Below are 20297 nucleotides of genomic sequence, written 5' to 3' on the forward strand. Positions count from 1 at the left end.
GTGCTAGTGTATGTGCTACCTGTCTGTGTGGCCGTGTGTGTGAGCCTGTGTTTGTGTGTGATGCTGTATCTCAGCCCCTGTGTAGGAAAAACTGCCGGTCTGCCTAGGGAAGCTGGTGAGACATCAAATATGGGAGCAATGCAGGTCACTCCCTGGAAAAATGTGTGGCTTCGTGGAGTCAGGCTGCCATGTCCTTGAATCCTAGCATTCTTCTCTTGTCCTCCCACTCCCACTCATCCCCAGAGTCAGTTCAAATCCAGTTACCGTACATTCTGGCAAAGCCTGGGAATGACATGCAAAAGAGCAACGGACCGTTAAGCCTGGGAGGGAATTGTTCATTACCATGGACTTGCCTTCCGTTCTCTCCATGCAGGGATAATGTCATTATGCAGCAAGTTGGAGCCTCAGTCGCCCTCTGCCCTGTACTCAGAACTGCAGGTCTATCTCATATGGCGTCATCGCCCAGCTCCAGTGATGAGCTGATTGAGTTGAGCTGTAGCTGGCAGATGCCTGTCAGTCTCACTAAGTCTGACGGATGAGGATTAGCTCATCAGTTGACATGCGAGGATCTGTAAGAATCCCCATTTCTATCCCCCTGCAAAACAAAGGGGGCAGTATAACTGGAAGTGATAGCTAAGAAATAAGTCACTAACTCTCACAGAAAATGAACACTAAATGTAACAAAGAAAAGATTCATCCAACTGCAATTTTATATCTTCCAGCAGCTGGGTTTTAAAAAAATATAATTAAGAGTGGATTCGCATGTCTGTTTCTCAGGCTTCCTGAGTTGTAAATTCTGGGGCTGATGAGATGTGTGCAAATAAAGGACCTTGACTTATTTAATTGTGTGATGTAATTAATCGTTAAATAAGTAGCTTAAAACGCTCACTCATTTGGCCTAAACCTGAGGAATGTGTAAATCTCATTTTAGGAAACTGATTATTGATTTTGTATGATCGCTTGGTCAGTAATGACTGACTACTGAAATGAGTTTAAAACTAGGAGTATAAAACTATTTATACTCCTGCTAAGTTTTTGTGATTTTTTGCAATCAAAATGATTAATATTGTGGTGATATCCAGAGTAATGCTGAAAATTTTGTGTATGTAGTTTGTATGTGTGTTTGTTTTTGTGTGTGTTTTTGTGACTTTACTTACTTAGAAACAAGACTGAAAGTCTAGCCTTAGTAGCGGCTGTACTTGACCTAACTGCTTACGTCAGCATGCTTACAATTATAATGCTTGCATGTTGACATTTAGCAGATATGTTTACCATGTTCACCATGCTGGTTAAGTGTGTTAGCGATGCAGAAATGTGCTAATTAGCATTAAGTACATCAGAGGCTGCTTGGAATAGCATTAATTTTGTGGGTATTTGGTCACAAACCAAAATATTTAAAAAAAGAAAATTAAATTTTGGACATATGATGGCACTAGATGAAAAGTCAGAAGATCGAAGTTATTGCTATTCATCCTCTGGGGACCATGGATATCTGTACAAAATTTCGTAGCAGTCCATCCAATGGATGACGAGATGTTCAAGTCTAAACCAAAGTGGTGGACCCCACTAGGACTGATACTGTCATCTCTAGAGCCATGAAACTCGCACACAACTCAACTTCAAAATCCAACTCTCAGTCAATATTGTGCATCTTTGCATGTGTGTGTGTTGTGTCTCTGTCTGGCCATGTCAGATCTTCAAAACACCGATCTCAACTTTCACGTTTACATTTCATTGTAAAATCTGATATCATAGTCTATGCAGTTATAAATTTGCAATACTGCGATATTTATCTTAAGTGTCCAATAATAAGTATTAAAGAACTGTTTTTGTGAAGACCATGTCGACTTTGAGCCACAATGTGCAGTCCCAGCAGCATCAGTGCTGCAGCAACACTGTTAAATACCAGAGACTCTAGCAGGACCTTGTGGTTCAATGTGACAATAAACCTTGACTTAAAGAATGGGTCTCTTGTCATCTCTCTGCTGAGGATGACCTGAAATAATGAAAGCTTTATCTGACATCAGGGAGTAGAAAGAGCTCTGCCGGTACAGAGACCAAATTTCTTTGAAGATAAAGCTTCCCTGAGGACCTCCGAACTGTAGAAACAGAAATATCTTTTCATTCAGGTTCAAAATGCTTTATGTCTTCACCCCTTCTTTGGCAGCCTTGTCCATTTTGTTTCTAACAGATAAGAGGGCATTCATCTGTTGTCTTTGTAAAGTAATAAAATGATGAATGAAGTCAATTAAAAGCCAGCCAATTTTTTCTGTGTGGAAAAGCTTCCGTGTCATTAAATTATCAAGCCTTGGTGCTCTCTCTTTTTCTTTGTCACACACACACACACACACACACACACACACACACACACACACACACACACACACACACACACACACAAGCACACACTTTGTTCATTCAGCTGTAATCATTTTGTCAAGGTACAAGAAGACACTGTCTAACACTAACAGATAAAGTGATATACTTGAAACCGTTGTATAATAATAAGCAGTCCATTGCAATATTTAACTGTGCCAAATCACTATGCCAAATAGTGATTTTCTCCAACAAAATAAAACAAAATAGCAACCTTAAGAGCTACAACCCTGTACCTGTTTCATTGAAGACAAAAATTGATGTTGTTGACGTAATTATGACTACCAACTGGGGAACAGCACCACAGCTGCTTCATCAACACAACACTGGGATAACAAATTAGTACATACCCAAAAAGAATGTGTCATTTTGCAAAAGGTCATCATCAGCCGACAACTATGTAAAGGTCTGCCATCCTGTTTGTGTGTCTGTCTGTCCGTTTGCTTTGGTTCAGTGACAGAGATTACGCTGGAAGCCATCACTCCAGATGACAACAAAAACCATCTGTCCCTCTGCTCATCATTAACCCTGCTGGCTGTGTCCTGGCAGCTGTGCTGACACAGATAGAGGAAAGATATGTTTGAGGCTCACCACTGAAAGAGCTGGCACAAACCTGACATATCCCAGCACAGACAAACGATTCCATCTTATCCTGGCACATTTTATTGTAAGCAGCACCAGAATGGTTCTTGACATTTGTTTTATTTGTATTTTTTTCAAAGTGCTTCAGTATTGCTGCCTGTAGAGAATGTCTTCAGGCTCGAACTGATATGGATATTTCTGTCAGGGAGAATGAGGATTTCTCTCTCCAGCATGTGCTTTGATGCCAGCTGTACACAATGAAATCATTCTTATAGCACCATATGCTGTGATTACACATGTGCACACTTGCACATTGCACAGCTATGCAGCTATTAATTGTCATTATCTAGGATCTACTGTAAATCTAAATCTGATTTAAATTTTCATGCAATTAATTTGTATGTGCAAATTAATCCAGCAGCTAAACGAAATGATGACTCAAAATATGATATGCGGAGTTCAGCGGTGTCTTCCAAAATTGAATTGCAAATTGGACCAATTGAAAGACTAGGATTTCTGATGAATAATGCCTGTGACATCAGCATTTAAATAACCGTTATCTCCTGATTTTAATTGTTGACTTTCATGGTGTTCATACTGTATTTTATAAAACGAGTACACAGTAAGGAAAGGGGACACATTACAAAACCCAAATTCAAATATCAAAAATGTGATAGATAAAGAGGATCACACTCGCCCTATGAGTTCAGAACCCTCTTGTGTGATTTCAGGTATCTTTGGCTAAGGTGCATAAAGTATGTTAGGCTTGAGCTGATAGGTTAGTGGTCTGGTTGTACGTATCAAATCCAAAAAATTGGAAAACTTGAATTTCTGATTAAAACAAAGGAATCTGATGCCTGACATAAGTACAATGCTAGATGTAGAGACCCAAGAAAAGTCGTAAAATAAATTAGATGAGATGCAGAAGGGAATTATTTAGGTGTGTATTGATATAGAATGATGACAAATTAAAGGAAAAACCAACATAAAGTGTTTTAGTAAGGTGTTGGGGCCACCACGAGCCTCCAGAACAGCTTCAATGCATCTTGGCATTGATTCTCCAAGTCTCTGTAACTCTACTGGAGGGATGCGCACCATTCTTCCTAGAGATATTCCCATATTTGGTGTTTTGATGATGGTGGTGGCGAGCGCACTCTAACACGTTGTTCCAAAATCTCCCTTAGATGTCCAGCTGGGTTGAGATCTGGTGACTGTGAAGGCCATAGCATATGATTCACATAATTTTCATAATAATCAAACCATTCAGTGACTCTTCGTGCCCTGTGGATGGGGTCATTGTAATCCTGGAAGAGACCACTCCCATCAAGATAGAGTGCTTCATCACAGGCTAAATGTGATCACTCAGAACGACTTTGTATTGATTTGCAGTGACCCTTCCCTCTAAGGGGACAAGTGGACCCAAGCCATGCCAGCAAAATGCCTGAACAGCATAACAGAGCCTAACTGTAGGGGTCAAGCATTCAGGCCTTTACCGTTCTCTTGGTGTACGCCACACATGCACTTGCCCACTTGTTGAGAATATGCTAAAGGAGGACTCATCTTACCATTTCCACTCTTTTCCACAGCACTATAGTCCAGTGCCTGTCGTTTTTGCACCACGGAACTCTCAAATGTGCATCATCTTTGTAATGAGGGGTTTATGAACTGCAACCCTGTTATAATATCCATTGTCACTGTCGACGCACTGTCCTTGTTGACACAGTCTGATCATGTCCTACACTGACATTCTCAGTCACCTGAGGAAGAGTTGCGCTTCTGTTTTTCCTCACTTATCAAACTAATGCACGAGCATATGATCATCATCAAATTGTCATCCAATCTGTGCTGTCGACCACAATTTACTATTTACTGACATCTTTCCCATTGATCTGAATGCAGATGTCACTTTAGTCACTGTTCCTATTGAAACACGAAGCAGCTGAGCAGTCTTTGTGACCGAAGGTCTTACCATCCGTGCCACAACAACCACCCCTCTTTCAAAGTTACTTAGATCTTTTCCTTTTGCCATCTTCATACAAAAATCAGAAACGACTGGGCCTGCTCAGCATTTTTATACACGGTACAGAGCATGACTGGATGTTAACTGCTTAATTGTAGCATGCAGTGCACCTGTGTGGAAGCATCTGCATTTGTTATGTTTTTCCACTAATTTTTTCAGATTTTTCCTTAAATTTTTTTGCAGCCGTCTGTATTTACTCAGCCAACACAGCAGAACACATTGGCCAGTTTACTGATGCAACTACAGCTCTTTTATCTCTCTGGAAAATGCTGATGTATAAATGTTTATATATTTACAATATTTTTAAATTATTTATAACTTTGTCTTTTATCTGAGGCAGTAATGTGATATTAATGGTGAAAATGTTCAACTAGAAATATGCCTTCATCCATCATCAGAGGATATAGTGCATGAGACTAAAAAAAAGCTTTTAATTGACCACTTCAACTTTCTGGGCCTACTCACTGATTATTCCTATTACGAATTCAGCATTAAAAAGGAAACCTCAGCTCAGTGTTTTTTTTCCAGTTGGGTATTTAACAAGAGAGACTCACTTAGTGCTATTTTGTAGCTGGTGTTTCTGTAAAGCTAACCGATGTACACGTAACAGTATTACTCTCATGTACAGTATGTCAATGTCACATGCAAAATTTCCAATTAAATAACAAACAAAGCTCAAAGCTAGTTTAGTAACAAACTATACTCAAGGAAATTTGACAGTAAAACAGTGAGGAGTTCATGGCCAGCTTAGGCAGCTGTAAGAGAAAATGCCCTTGAAAAGAACAGCATGTTCCACATGTAAGAGAGTGGCTTCAAACAAATGGTGAAAGTGCTTGATAAGAGATACGATCCGCTACTGAGAACATATATCTCTCAAAAAGCTCTGCTGAAACAGTACAATAAATGTCATAACAGCATAGCAGCTGTGATTAAAAACATCCAACATGTTGCCACAGCCACAGATATATGTTCATGTTGTGCCATAGAGCCCTGTATGAGCTGACCCTGCTCTTCATGATACAGAAAACCCTCTGCCAATGCCTTGCAGGTTGCAAGTGTCAACTGGATGAATGGGTCATGATGGATATTGTCAGGGTTTTAAATCTCCCCCCGTAGCCAGTGAGAAACAGAGCCCGATGTTTCAGGCCAAGGAAATATTGCATGCACTAACCTACTGACACGATTTATAACCTTTTTTTTTCATGATTTCACGATGCTGACAGACATACTGTTTTAAAATATGTTTTTGACTTACGACTCATGATACACAAATTGGCAAATCCATTTACACATCCAGATTAGAGGACAATACCTGTGTTCCTATACATTTATACTTCTCATATGTTTCTGCCTTGAACCTCTCCTGATGTTGTTCCTCTCTCTCGCCCACACACTATTTCAAGTGGAAAACTTTACTTTGAAAATGAGTGACTGATATGGTATGCTGTATCTGATCTTTTACTTGAGCTGGTGTAGCGATAAGCAGTAAAAGGATCAACTGGCTTTGATTGGTCATCAGTGTAGTGAACAACCAGTGAAGCATTCTCATCATGTTTGCCTCTTGAACATATTGGCAGTACTTGGCAGAAGGTCATGAGAAATTGACTTGGTAGTAGGCTAAGTTTACCAAAGTATGCTAGTATATAGTATCACACATATGTTTATCATTTAAACTATTGTCTTTAATTGGGATATTGCCTGTGCTCCAACAACATGGCAGAGAAAAAATTTAGATTTGCTCACTGGGTTTTGAATTCTGTGCATCTAGTTCTGGCCCAAACTTAATGAACTAATATTTTATCGTGATATTTTTGTGAGTTCCAATCAATTTACCAATCGATTTTACACTGGCACGTACTAGAAGCAAAACTTGCACACACCTATGAATCCACAAGTGCTTCAGAGAAGATCATCGGCCGACTGAAGTTGAGCAAAGAACTCCAGCAAATTGTCTTGTACACTTGCAGTAAGAAAAATGTATTAACAACGTTTCAGCACACAGACCTTCATCAAGCCCTGATGAAGCATATTGTTTTACTTCCCCTTAATACCAGCATATCATGTTAGTGTGCCCTGCACTCTTGTGGCCTGAAAGCCGTGCAACACCCAATACCGGTAAACTCGACATACTCAATACATTTCGGTCCACACCCAATAATGCTGAAGGGAAAAAAAAAACACTGGAAGATCAAGGTGCGATATGTCCAGCAACAATTGAACAGGATGTGAGCAATTTAGCATTGCACTTCCCAAAATTTGTGGAACAGCATCAGTGCAGCAGAGGGTGTGATATCCTGACTTGTAGTTTCTAGTTAAACTGATAATCAGACAGATTGGCCATTTTGTTTTCACTTCTTTATTCATTCTGAAATCATGGTCATGATGTTTATGTTTGGAAGAGGGGTTATTTTCATCTAATTAATCAGTAGAAATTGACGTATCTGTCCTGTCAACATATTTTTCAGTCAACACCTAAGCAGTAGTAGCGATTTCGTAAAGCATTTAACTGAACTGAGTATGGAAGCCTTAGAAGAACTGGTTTGACCAAAAAAATATTCTCATGGTCCACTTAGTAGACATTTCTATTTGAAAGCCCTGGAAATAGCTAGTAGATGGACCCTGAGTTACAGTAGTGAGTGAACTTGTGAAAACAGTTGTATATTGTCCTCTGTGGCTCTAGAGGAGCTTTTTTTTTAAGTTAGAAATAACTCTGATGATGTCATCAGGGTTGGACTCAGGTTGGGCATGAGACCACAAATTTGTAACAGAAAGCCTAAATTACAAACTGGGATTTGAAAGAAATGGAGATTAAGACTGTCTAGTGAATGATCCTGTCAAATTACATGATGGGAAATGCAGGATCCAGTGTTTTGGGACTTTTACTCACACTAGGGACTAAAGTCAGGAGTCTTGTGAGTTGCCAACCAATTTGTAAGCTCAATACTAAATTTCAATGACCCTTTATTGTTTGAAATATGATGATTTAAGACTTATTATTTCTGTATGTTGACAACAGCCTTCTCTTGAAGTTTTTCTTTAGCTAGTTTGTCTGGCTCTGGCACAGATATTAATTCAAATTATTCAAATTTACAACAAGGGAAATAGCTGTCAAAGACAACATACTAGACCTATTTGAATCACTGAAAAAAAATCTGAGATGCGGTTAGCAGTTCAGGGGTTGGGAACCAAGCTAGTCCTACTATGAGTCAAGGTACAAAAACAGTACATCATACTCATTCAGGCTTTTTGTTACAAAATCCGTTAACAAGTGTCAATCCCACTAATATTCTCTCAAACTTTAGAAAGCAAACTCTAGAGCCAGAGAAAACATCATTTAAATGTTCTTATAGTTGTTCAATACTCCTCATGGCCCGTGAGCTGATTCCCATGTGTAAAATTTGAGTGGTGAACTTTAAGATAAGTCACTAAAGTAGTATTCCAAAGGAATACTACTATTCGCAGGAATTCAGCGGTGCCATTGAGTTTGCAGTACAGAAAAGTAGCACTGTGTGACCTCCTTAATCAATGAGCAGTTGAATGAAAGTCTCATGAATAAACACAAATCAAAAATAAGACATAGAGCACTGCGCAGCTAGCAGTCTGTAATGGATGTCAGAGCCCCCATAGAGACAACACGTTAGCCCCTTTGCATGTTTCTCTGTTCGGCCCAGTTGTAATGACCTAGGTGAGAAAGTGGAACAGAAATCAATATGCCCCACGTGTTTTTTAACCTGTGGATGTACTCCCTGACCCCATCTTTAGGGAAAAAACTATAGATTGGAAAAACTTGTGTTGTTAATTTTTACAATTGTACCTCTCCCAGTCTCAGAGAACTTAAATCTCCACGAACAGCTTTAATATCAATGTCATATACCATGTTGTTTTAATGTCTCAAAGATGCCGATTGGAACAAGAGTATGAAATTGGATAGAGCTTAGTTATACTGCGGAAAAAAATATTTATACTGTCTATGCCGACTGAACTCCTGACCAGTTTGTTTCCACAGTGCCTGAAATTTTGCAATGGCTCTTTGATGACAAAACAATAAAGTGAGAGTGGTGGAGTTGAGGCAAGGATCTCAGCCAGACCTTAACCACACAGAGAAACTGCAAGTCAACTTCACAAACGCAAACAGGGTGAAGGGGTCAGCAGACTCGCAATGCCTTTGTATAAACTGGTCACCTGTCTTCAGCTGCTGAGAGATGCTGATAGATCAGCCCGCTTTGACTCTTAGCTAATAGATGGTCTCAGGTCCTGACCCCTGGTGGAAGATACACTACTATATATAAACATACAGATGGGAAAATACACCATAAAAAACGATTAACCATGTGTTACTTTTATGAGATTGTACAGTTTCAGTGAGTGAATTTGACCCAGCCTCTGTTTAAGCCGAACAGCAGACGGACGGTAGTGATGACATCAACAGATAAATCCTTCAGCTGCTCTGTAAACATTAAATAATGAAAAGCTCTCAAGTCACTATGACAGCACCGTGGAGAATTTACTGGAATAAGCCCACATCTTCTAATTCAGTGCTGTAAGCCTTGCAATAAAATAAGACTCATTTGGATGCAACAGAAACTCCCACAGAGCCCACAGAGATACTCACTAATACATGTCAAATGGACCCACTCAGTAGTGTCATTGGATGGCATTGCTAAATCAAGTCTTGACAAACTTAGAGAGACAGTTGTTTGTTGTTGTAGGTATTGATGTTATGTCCAAAATCATGGAAATAGAAAAATATTAATTTTGTTTTATGGTGAATGTTCCCTTTAAACTGTCCTACATGGCAGCTACCAAGAGGGAAGAGTGATTAATGGAAGCAAGAGCTGGAACACCACCATATTAAATCCTGGAGTGCTTGGGGAATGTGAAGTTGAGGGTGTATGTGTGTGTGTGTGTGTGTGTGTATGTGTGTGTGTGTGTGTGTGTGTGCGTGTGTTTGTGTGTGCGTGTGTGTGTGTGTTATATTGGGTTCTGGGCCTGGCAGAAATTTCATTCTCCATCAGTCCCATCTCAAAGTTCATGTCTCCCTTGGTTGCTTCTGTGATTGCTCAAGTAGAAATTAAAGCACAGTGAATTCAGTGCAGGGGTTTCAGTGTGCTGTTACATGCACACAGTGCTAATCCTACAATACATTAACAATAATCTTTGTGATCCCTATTTTCTTATATTTCACAACATATGTGGTGTTGGACTGCACTAACCAAAGTTCACCTAATAAGTAAATAATTCCACAAGTGAATGTTTATTGCAAACAAATAACAGTTTTTGCTTGGAATTAGAACTGGGTAATATTTAACTATTATTGACTTTCACATTATTGTTTCAAATAATTACACTGACTAGAGTAATGATTCCAAGCAGATTGAGCAAATTAGCAAAATTAATAATTTTGTTTTAAACACACATGCAACAGAGGAACACAGTTAATTGTTTTGACTATTTTGTAATAAATTTGGAAGATATTTTCCACATTGTGATATTGATATTTGAGAACTATTCTTATTAATGTTGTAATATTAGTTTCAGCCATTTCACCCAGGCCTACTGGAAACACAAAACACTTCATCTGTAAACCAGAGGATTTTTTAGGGAAATATCCGCCAGACACTGGGTGGTTCAAACAGCATATGTAAAGCTTTAACACAGACAAGGATAACAAAACTAATTTTAAAAAATGTTCTAGATTCTTACTTTGATTAGTTGAAGTCATTTCCTGTTTCTATGCCTATGTTAACTTTGTAGAACTGTAAGGGACAAACTCCACTCCAACACTCAGACGCTCCTCATGGTAATGTAATGATTGATGCAAATAATGCCTGTCCTCCGTCTGAACTTTCCAATGTGCACACTGGAGGATGTCAATCATAAACAGAGACTACAAAATATGACATACTGCTAGTGAAATAGAATAAAAAAACTCAGACATTTCCCAAAGAAAAAAGACAAAATGCATGACTGGAAAGCCTCCTTAAAAGGATTGCATTATAAACACAGCTGTTTCCCTCAGCACGAAAAATCTTATACCAAGCCAGAGTTGCATAATAAGGCAAACAGACTGCAGGCTACATATTTACACAAACAGGGGTCATAAAACCAGTCCTCCTGAGTCATTTGTGCTCAGGGCAAAGTGCTCTCAAGGAAAGAGATTTATTTGGCTTCATTATGTTTGTATGGCGAGGCTGGTGCAGCCATCATTTCTATTAGACACTTTTCTGGCCCATTAAACCTCATTACATATTGATCCTGTTCCTCAGGATGATAATGTACCGTTTATTTCCATTGGTTCCACTTCCACCGCTTTATGCTTTCATTATTCATAAAGTGTCATTTAGTGCCAGTGGAGATACACACAGCTGTTTTTAGATTACAGTGTCTCTTGTCAGGTGTAGTGACTGTACGATAAACACATTTTGGATCATTTTTGATGTGCAAGTAAACGTCTGCAGAGTGTTAACGATCCATCTCAATGTTCGCTTTGATGACTTATCTACCTAGTCATCTCTAAACCAACAATAGAATTGCATTAATACCTACACAATGCGTCTGCCCACAAAGTCACAGTAATGATGATGGTAATGCTCACAGTTAGCTGTGTTAGACTTACAAAGAACTTAGAGAAGGAGGGAAAGATGATAGAAAACCACCAGAACCACTGGCTCTCTTAAGAGGCTATTGAGAGCTGAAGTGCTGCTTGTGCCAGGCAGGAGGCTGTTATATTGTCATGGTCTTTTACTCAAGTCTTGAGTATTCATCTAGAGCATTGGGCCTAAGGTACATATTCTCATTTTTATTCTAAACCAATCTTACTTTTTTCTGGGAAGTTGGTATGTCTGGGTGTTAGCATATAGTATGAAAGCTACCTGTTCTGCTCTCTGTGTGGACTAGTTTCATTCACAAAAATATCACCAAGAGAAAAGTTCACACTGTGTAGCTTCCAGTTCTGCTGTTAGAAATCAGCAGATGAAAACATGCTGCCGCAACAGATGTAGCAGGGTCAATTTAACACACAGGTATGAGGGGACCCACAAAAAGTAGAGTATTAGGAAAAGTGGTCCATGACTTAGATGGGAGGCGGTTGATTGGATATACCAGTCATGAATACATAGTACAGTATAAAAAATGAGAAAATACTAGACTTGGTGATGTTACACTGTCTGGTACAGCGGAGAATGTTCCCCTTGACAGTGACCTGCATTGAGATCATGAGGCAGCTGTTGGACTGAGCTGAACAAGGAAGGAAATTGGCAATGAGTGATGAAGATGTCATGATGACCAGAATATTAATTTTGTATTAAGTTTATAGTAGTTAGGCCTATTTATTTTTATTTTAGCTGATTTCTGTATAGACTATGTAAACCTCATATTCATTCATATTAAGGCATTATCATTCTGCAGTCCAACAAGTGTTTTTCCTTGTGGGGAAACAGACTATGTATACATGACTTGTGCGACATGCCTGGAGAAAAATCTGTTCATACATATGAAAAACATCTAAGTGTGAAAAACTTGGAAATTGCCACGAATTCTTTAAAATTACTCGCAAGTGCCACTTAAGGATGAATCTGTTCATACACTTGGTTCTTCCATGAGGCCCAGGGATTGTAAATGACATATTTATAGGAAAGCACCTCTGCAGATATGCTGTATTGTTGACATCTGCTGCACAGTTATAGTTACTCTAACTGCACGAACTTAATTCTGTGTAACACCTGATCTGTTCATACAGTGATGTTGCTCGTCTTTACCTTTATCACATTCTGCTCATATCTGCTCCCATCTGTGAGCTGGAAATGTAGATCATTCGTGAGGCAAATTTGCATATTTACATTTTTGCACACCTTGCTGATTGAACAATAAACATCCTTCTTCTTACTGGTACATACATGTATGGGTTTTTTTTTATTGAAGCAACTTTATTTATTATGTTGCTATCTGCATCCCACTTTCTGCTTTTTCCCATCATTATCTATACCCAGTCTTTGATTTATTTGATGTTCTGTTTTCTGCACTTCTGCTGCTGCAATGATGCAATTTCCCTGCGGGGATCATTAAAGTTTCATCTCATCCCGTCTTACATAAACCTTTTTTTCTCCCCCCACCCTTTGTAAATTGCCCTCTGGTTGTCCCTCACAAAGCACTGCAACACCGATGTCCTTACAAAACTTTCCAGAGATGCAACTTTTCAGGAAATCAGAACACCTGAATGAATTGACACCGTTTTGCTTTTTCATTGTTTATGAATTATTTAAACTTACAAAATAAAATGTGTTTTCTTTTCTACTTGGTAACTCCATTTAAAAAGGGCAGCTGAAAATTACTTTCAGAACAATGTTTAACTGTACAGTATGTTGAAGAAATAAGATATTCAGTATCCAATATTCAGCCTGTAGTATCAGTATAGTTTTCACTTCTGATTTTCCTCTCATTTTCACAGATCATCTGGAAACCCACTAGTTTGATAAAATAGAGTTCTATAGCCCGCAGTGTTGGCTGTAAAAAAGACTTTTAGCTTTTTGTTTCCTGTGCTCTGCCCCACTTGTACAGTATGAGTAGCTTCCGTCTAGGCTGTCAACTCACCTCACCCTCAGCCTTTGTTGTTTGTCCGCTGCATGATTAGCTGTCTACAAAACGGCATGCAGTGATGTTTGTGTGCATGGCAGGGACATGAACACAGTGACAACCCCTCGGTGGTCGTTCTCACTGTCAAAGGGGTGAGGTCTCTGTCTGAGGCCACCTGGCTTCCCTCGGGGGACATAATTTATGACGCTAATGAAATGTGAGCATGCCTAGGCCATCGGAAAGCAAGTGATGAATCTCCTGCGCTGAGTTCGTCATCCATCACAGAGGTCCCCTCCGTCTGTAGAAGCCAACAGTAAGCCCGAGCCTGTTCGTCCCTGATTAATGTTTAGACTGACACACCTCCAAGATTATCTCTTTCGATTGTGTCATTTCTTTGATATTGCTGCTGCAGGCAACCTCGGATTAGATGATGGACTCTGGTCTCTATTTTAATACAAAGTCACTGTGAGAATTATTTGACCTTGCCTATAGAGGAACTAAATCATCAAGCAGAATAAGACATCTACTGCTGTACTGCAAGGCTGGTCTGTAGAGTTGAAACTGCAGAAGATTTTCCGTTTGCTGTTCCCTTATTTAACCCTGCTTATTTTCCATTAGAGAGAAGTTTAGTTACATGCCAGTTGTGCCAGATAAGTTCTTTTGTTTAAATGCAGATTGCATCCATTTATTTTCACTCAAAGACAGAACATTTGAACAGACAGTGGGGATTTTTGCAATTACATTTATCCGAGAATGTTCGTCGCTTTGTACACTGAAATGTAATTTTGGTCAGTAGAGATTTGCAATCACTGCTACAGCTGCTGAATTTAAACAGTCTTTTAGGCATGTTTATTAAAGCCCAGCAGTGTTTATCTGTGGGAAAGAAGTTCTACCCTCCAGAATAGCTGCCTTAATAAAGGTGCTTCAAATATATGCAAATATATCCCCCTCCCTCTCTCTCTGTCCTTGTCCAGCTGTCTATGGACAAATTTCATTTTTCATGCAAGAAAGGATGTAAGCAGAGATTCCAGATAGCTCGGTGGGGCAGGGTTGTTTTAATATTTGCATTGCAACCATTATTTTTAGTAGGGATGCAATGAAACATTATTATTATTATGTAATCAGATTTTTATTTTTGATAAATCAACAAATTCTTTATCTGTTTGTAAGAAATTAGTGAAAAATACTCATCGTAGTTTCCCAGAGCCCAAGGTATATCTTCAAATTGCTTCTTTTTAGCCATGCTATAATGTGTGCTAACATGGTAAACATTATACCTGCTAAACATCGGCTTGTTAGCATTGACATTTTAAGAATGTTGTCATTACCATTTTGCTCTATGTACTGTTGGACCCGAGCACAGCTTCACAGAGCCGCTACCGTGACTGATGACTCTTCTGTTTTCAGATAGACAGACAGAAAGACAAAGAATGTAAAAACTCAAAGGTATTACATTTATAGTCATAGAAAACAAAGAAAACAAAGAAAAGTAGCAAATTCTCACATTTGAGAGACTGAAATCAGTAATATTTTATAATCATGACTGAATAAGCAGAAATTACAGTTAAGTTTTGAGTAAAACACAAAAACAGAACAAAACATCCTTACATTACAGTATTATTATTATTAAATGGTTAAAATTAACCTGGCAACAAAAACCCATAACTGTCCAAAAAAAAATTCTTTACTTTTTTCCTTGTTTCTCATTGTTTCTTAATCTCAATTGTGTCACAGAACTTCAAACCAAATTTTCACTAAAATCTGATATCATTATTCTAAATCAAATTATAGTAATATTCATTTCCTTTAACAATCTTTAAAATAGACGTGATACCCTTGTTTTACTTTTGCTCTGATGTGAAGATAATCAGATAATAAGGTGATCAGTTGATGAATTAAATGTGAAATGCAGATAAAATCAAAGGCCAAGAAGCCACGTTGTCACATGCAGATACTGTGGCCGTCAACATCACATAATTAAAACTGTCAACCTTTGCATGTGTGTCTGCATGTAGGATGTATTAGGATCAGCGTTTGCATAATTAGATAGGAGTGGTGAACTAGTTAGACTAGTGTTGGAACAGCCCTCTCCTCACTTCGGAGGTTACGGTTATCTGAGCAGCTCTGTTCCAGTTCCCTCAGCAAGTCCGTGCCAAGACGCCCTCCTCCACCCCCGCCCCTCCCCACCGCTGTCATCTCCAATAGCTTTCCACCTTGCCATGATGAAGTGTCGGGCTGTGCCCCCATTGCCCTCCCCTCATCCATGCAGACTGGTGAGCCAGCAGAGTAGAGAAAACAGGCACAGCTGGTGTGAGACATGAGGCAACACTTTCTGCACCCACTATGCATGATATGTTACTGGGCTGCACAGCATAAAAGTAAACACTTCTAAATTAATTAGCTGCAGTCAGAATGGTAATTAGTTTGAAAGTGCCAGGGATTTACTTTGTGTTAGATAAATGGGGGGGGTTTCAGTCAGTGAAGGAACATAGTTAAAAGAAAAGGAGGAGTAGCTGACAAGTACCTCTGCTAATTCCTCTCTTCTCTCTCAGAAAATGCTATATGTTAGTCTTCAAAAAAATCTGCCATTTTTATCATATCCTCCTGTCTGGCTTGTTGCAGTGCTTACCCAACTCTCCGCTTTCATATTTCACAAACCCCTTAGCACTTGCTCACCTATGCTAATATTATTTTCTGAAGATAGAACAACCTTAGGGCTGACAGCAATTAAAGAGAGTGAGAAGAAACTAAAACACCCTTTCTCCTGTTAACAAATTTTAATGAATTCCTATGGAAATGAGACATGAAGGGGAAAAATACTCCTCACCATTAAATACTCTTGGTTTTCTTTGTTCTCAGAGTATCTTGTTTGTCGATAATGTAAGCATGTGTAGTGTTACAGAACGGCGCTGATGCAGAGAAAGACATAATTGAACATGAGTTGTTTGGAGTTACTATGCTGTTATTGGAATCAAAGAAAAAACTAACACAAGGATCAGCTACATTCTGTAACCTTTTCGGTTTAAACCCCGGGGGCTCCAGAAGTTGTTTGGGTTGTGCTTGTCATCAGAGCTACACGCACACAGTATGTAAACTAACAAGCCATGTTGACTGGTAGATTCTTTTTAGATTTGTTATTGTATCTCTGTTGTACAAGTCTTGCATTTGTCAGAAAAGACTGCTTATTCACCCACCCCCCCACCGGTGGAGGGGCTCATGCTATCTGTCAGGCGAATGTACAATTCTGCTGTGCGGGTGTTTACATAAAGACTTTACTCACAATGACTTGTGGCATAACTCCATTTTACAGGAGTCAACCCCAGTCCTTCACCTTGTACAGACGGAAATTGTAAGTGTGAAAAGTATGCTCCTTGCTGACACATTCATAACCACTCCAGATTTGAACAGCTGAACCGAAACACACGATTTTAACAGTTACTATGCAGCTTACAAGACCAGTTTTATTCTCATTCCCACCATCCCCCATGCCTGTATTTCTTTCAGCATCCAAAGCTTTACAGTAAACATTGTAGTTATTTCTAATACAGTATATGCAGGTGTTTTTAGCTTTATCCATACTCCATAGACCATGTTTAATTATATTTACACAGACAGTGGGGATGTAAACCAATATGATTATTTGGATATGCATAGATAATGCACCCTGAACAGAAGATCAAAAAACATCAGATTTTTTGCTGTAATATCTGCTTTCTCCCCCCTTCCAAATTACAATTTACCACAAACCGCACCTCACTTCTTTTCAAAGTGTTTACTCAATTTACTCAAATCAAGGATAGATGTCCATAAATCAATTCAGGAATCATATAGAAAGGCTTTCCTTATAACTTCAAATCTTGGCCAATAATCATTGGTTCAGACATTTTCTTTTGTATGACAAGTAATTCAGGTGGTTGTTGTCTGTAGACGGTTTTAAGTTTGATTCTCAGACATTCAGCGAGCTTCATTATTAGTGTTTCCTATCTTATTGGTGATGGCCTTTTTATAAGGTTTTGGCAAGAGCCCCGAAGATAAGTCTGGTGGATATTATAGGCAGTCTGAGGTTGAGGTTGTACAGTTGACATTGCTCCACTTGTTTCTGTTGAATCTGCTGCTTCACTTGGGTGGAAGTGGTTGTTGTCACTGTGGAGTGAGGCAGGTCTTTTTACAAAGTCAGCAGCTTTACAGGGGCATGGAAAAGTTTGGGCACCCCTGGTAAAAGTTTCTTTGACTGTGAGTAGTTAAGCAAGTAAAAGATGAATTCATTTCTGAAAGGCATAAAGTTAAAGATGACACATTTCTTTAATATTTTAAGCAAGATTACTTTTTTGTTTTCATCTTTTAAAGTTTCAAAATATCAAAAAAGGAAAAGGGCCCGAAACTAAACTTTGGGCACCCTGCGTGGTTGGTACTTAGTATCACCCTCTTTGGCTTCTAAATGCTTTTTGTAGCAGCGGAGAGTCTTTCAGTTCTTGTTTGGGGGATTTCCACAAATTCTTCCTTTCAAAAGGCTTCTAGTTCTCTGAGATTCATGGGCCGTCTTGCATGAGTTGCTCTTTTGAGGTCTATCCCCAGATTTTCGATGATGTTTAGGTCGGGGGACTGAGCTTGCGCCTCTTGAGATAGTCCACTGTGGATTTTGAAGTGTGTTTAGGATCACTATCCTGTTCCAGAAGCCATCCTCTTTCCATCGTCAGCTTTTTTACAGACAATGTGATGTTTGCTCCCAGAATTTGCTGGTATTTAAAACTCATCAACCTTCTTTAAATGTTCTTTTTCAAACTTGTGATGCTGAATTTTGTTGCAAGGACACAGGAAAAGTTTTTGTTCTGATAACTCTTCCGAGAGGGTCATATTTTAGTCTGCAGAGTCTGCTAAATCTTCCTGAAGGTCTTTTGCAGTCAAACGGGGGTTTTGATTTGCCCTTCGAACAATCCTATGAGCAGCTCCCTTGGAGAGTTTTCTTGGCCTTCCAGACCTCATCCTGACCCCACCGTTTCTGTTAACTGGCATGTATTAATCATATTACAAATTGAGGAAACAACTACCTGAAAACACTTTGCTATCTTCTAATAGCCTTGTCCTGCTTCATGGGCATCAGTTATTTGAATTTTCAGAGTTATAGTCAGCTGCTTAGAGGAGCCAGTGGCTGCTGATTGTTAGGACAAGGTTTGAGGAGTCAGAGTATTTATAAAGCTTTGAAATCAACATAACCTGTCCTATCCTAACAATTACAGTGAAACCATAGTTCTAACGAGCTAATTTTTTTGGTGCCCAAAATTTTGTATGGTGCTTCATTCCTTTTTTTTGATTCCTTTTGGAGATCCGTCCATCTTCCACTCATTTAACTATTCACAGTAACAGAAATCTTGACAAGGGGTGCCCAAACTTCTTCATACCGGTGTATCTTTGTTGGTAATTTTGCCATCTTCAGTGAAGAACCCAAAATACTTTGACCATCACCTTGGGTGCAATAGTGTTGTGATCATCCAATCAGCACGGCTTTGCTCGCTAATGTCCTCCTCCATTTTTATGTATGATACTAAATTTTAAGAGTACACTCTGCTTGACCAAAATGCAAACTACTTCAAATGAACAGGTCAATATAGTTCAAATAAAAAAATTTTTTTCAACATTTGAACAAATGTTTGAATTTCAAATAAAAAGTGACTACCCTACCACCCATTAAACAATTGCTGAAGTTTTTCAAACCTACAGTGAACTGACCTAATTTGACTCAGCTGATGCTGGCCAGGTAGACTTCAGTGATTTACCATTACTCTTATCGGAACTACTTCTAAACTAGATTTGCTCACAAAACTTTATGTCAGCCTTAAACTATGTCTTTGAAGAGCATCTATAAACTATATAATATTTGAACTCCACCTCCCATGTTGCCAGTGTGAAACCAGACATAAAACAACTCCCATGTGACAGAGGGCCAACATGAACCCAACAGTGGCCTGCAAACAAGCCATCACATCAATAATAACATTAACATAGCACACAGCTAACATCCAGCAAAATATTATTTTTGACTGCTCATTTGCACCGTTTTCAGTCATGCTCTGCGTCCTGTGGTATACAGATTTGATAGGTTGTTGGGTCACAGGGACTCTTTAATGGAAACAGATCTTTGTTCAGGCTCACCCTACAAGGCTTAAGGGCTGTAATGCCACATTGCAGAGCACCTGTGTGCAGAAATCCACTCAAAGCTAAGCAGCTAGCCCTCATGTGGTCAGCCTGATTACACTAATACGATTAGCCCTTGCTTTTTTATCCTGTCTGGATTAGAATATCGGATAGCTGAGTAGAGAGAAACATATTTTAGACCTTAGTGATTTAAGAGATTACCAGCTCCAGTCTGACTACGCCCTCCTCCACACACACACACTGACAAGCATGATTGCAGACGAGTATAATGCACTTACTGTGTAACCGTGATGGTTGACAGATAATAGGAGCATCATATCGTTCCATTGGTACTTCATGATGTTTATTGAAGATGTTTTGGTGCTTCCCTATGCTTCCTTACTTTGAGATATTGTGCAGTATTCTTGTTTTTCTTGGTTTTAGCAATGGCCTTGGTGATAAGCAGTTCCTGCTTTAGTACTGTTTTCCAACAATAAAGACACTGTCTGCAGATTGTAATTATACTATAGATTTTTATATGTATTCTTAACAAGCTGCTGTTTTATTGTTTTCCAAGTATTGGACACATCCTTTGCATCTCATACGTGTTTACATC

This window comes from Xiphias gladius, chromosome 17, assembly GCF_016859285.1.
Source record: "Xiphias gladius isolate SHS-SW01 ecotype Sanya breed wild chromosome 17, ASM1685928v1, whole genome shotgun sequence".
NCBI lineage: Eukaryota > Metazoa > Chordata > Actinopteri > Istiophoriformes > Xiphiidae > Xiphias > Xiphias gladius.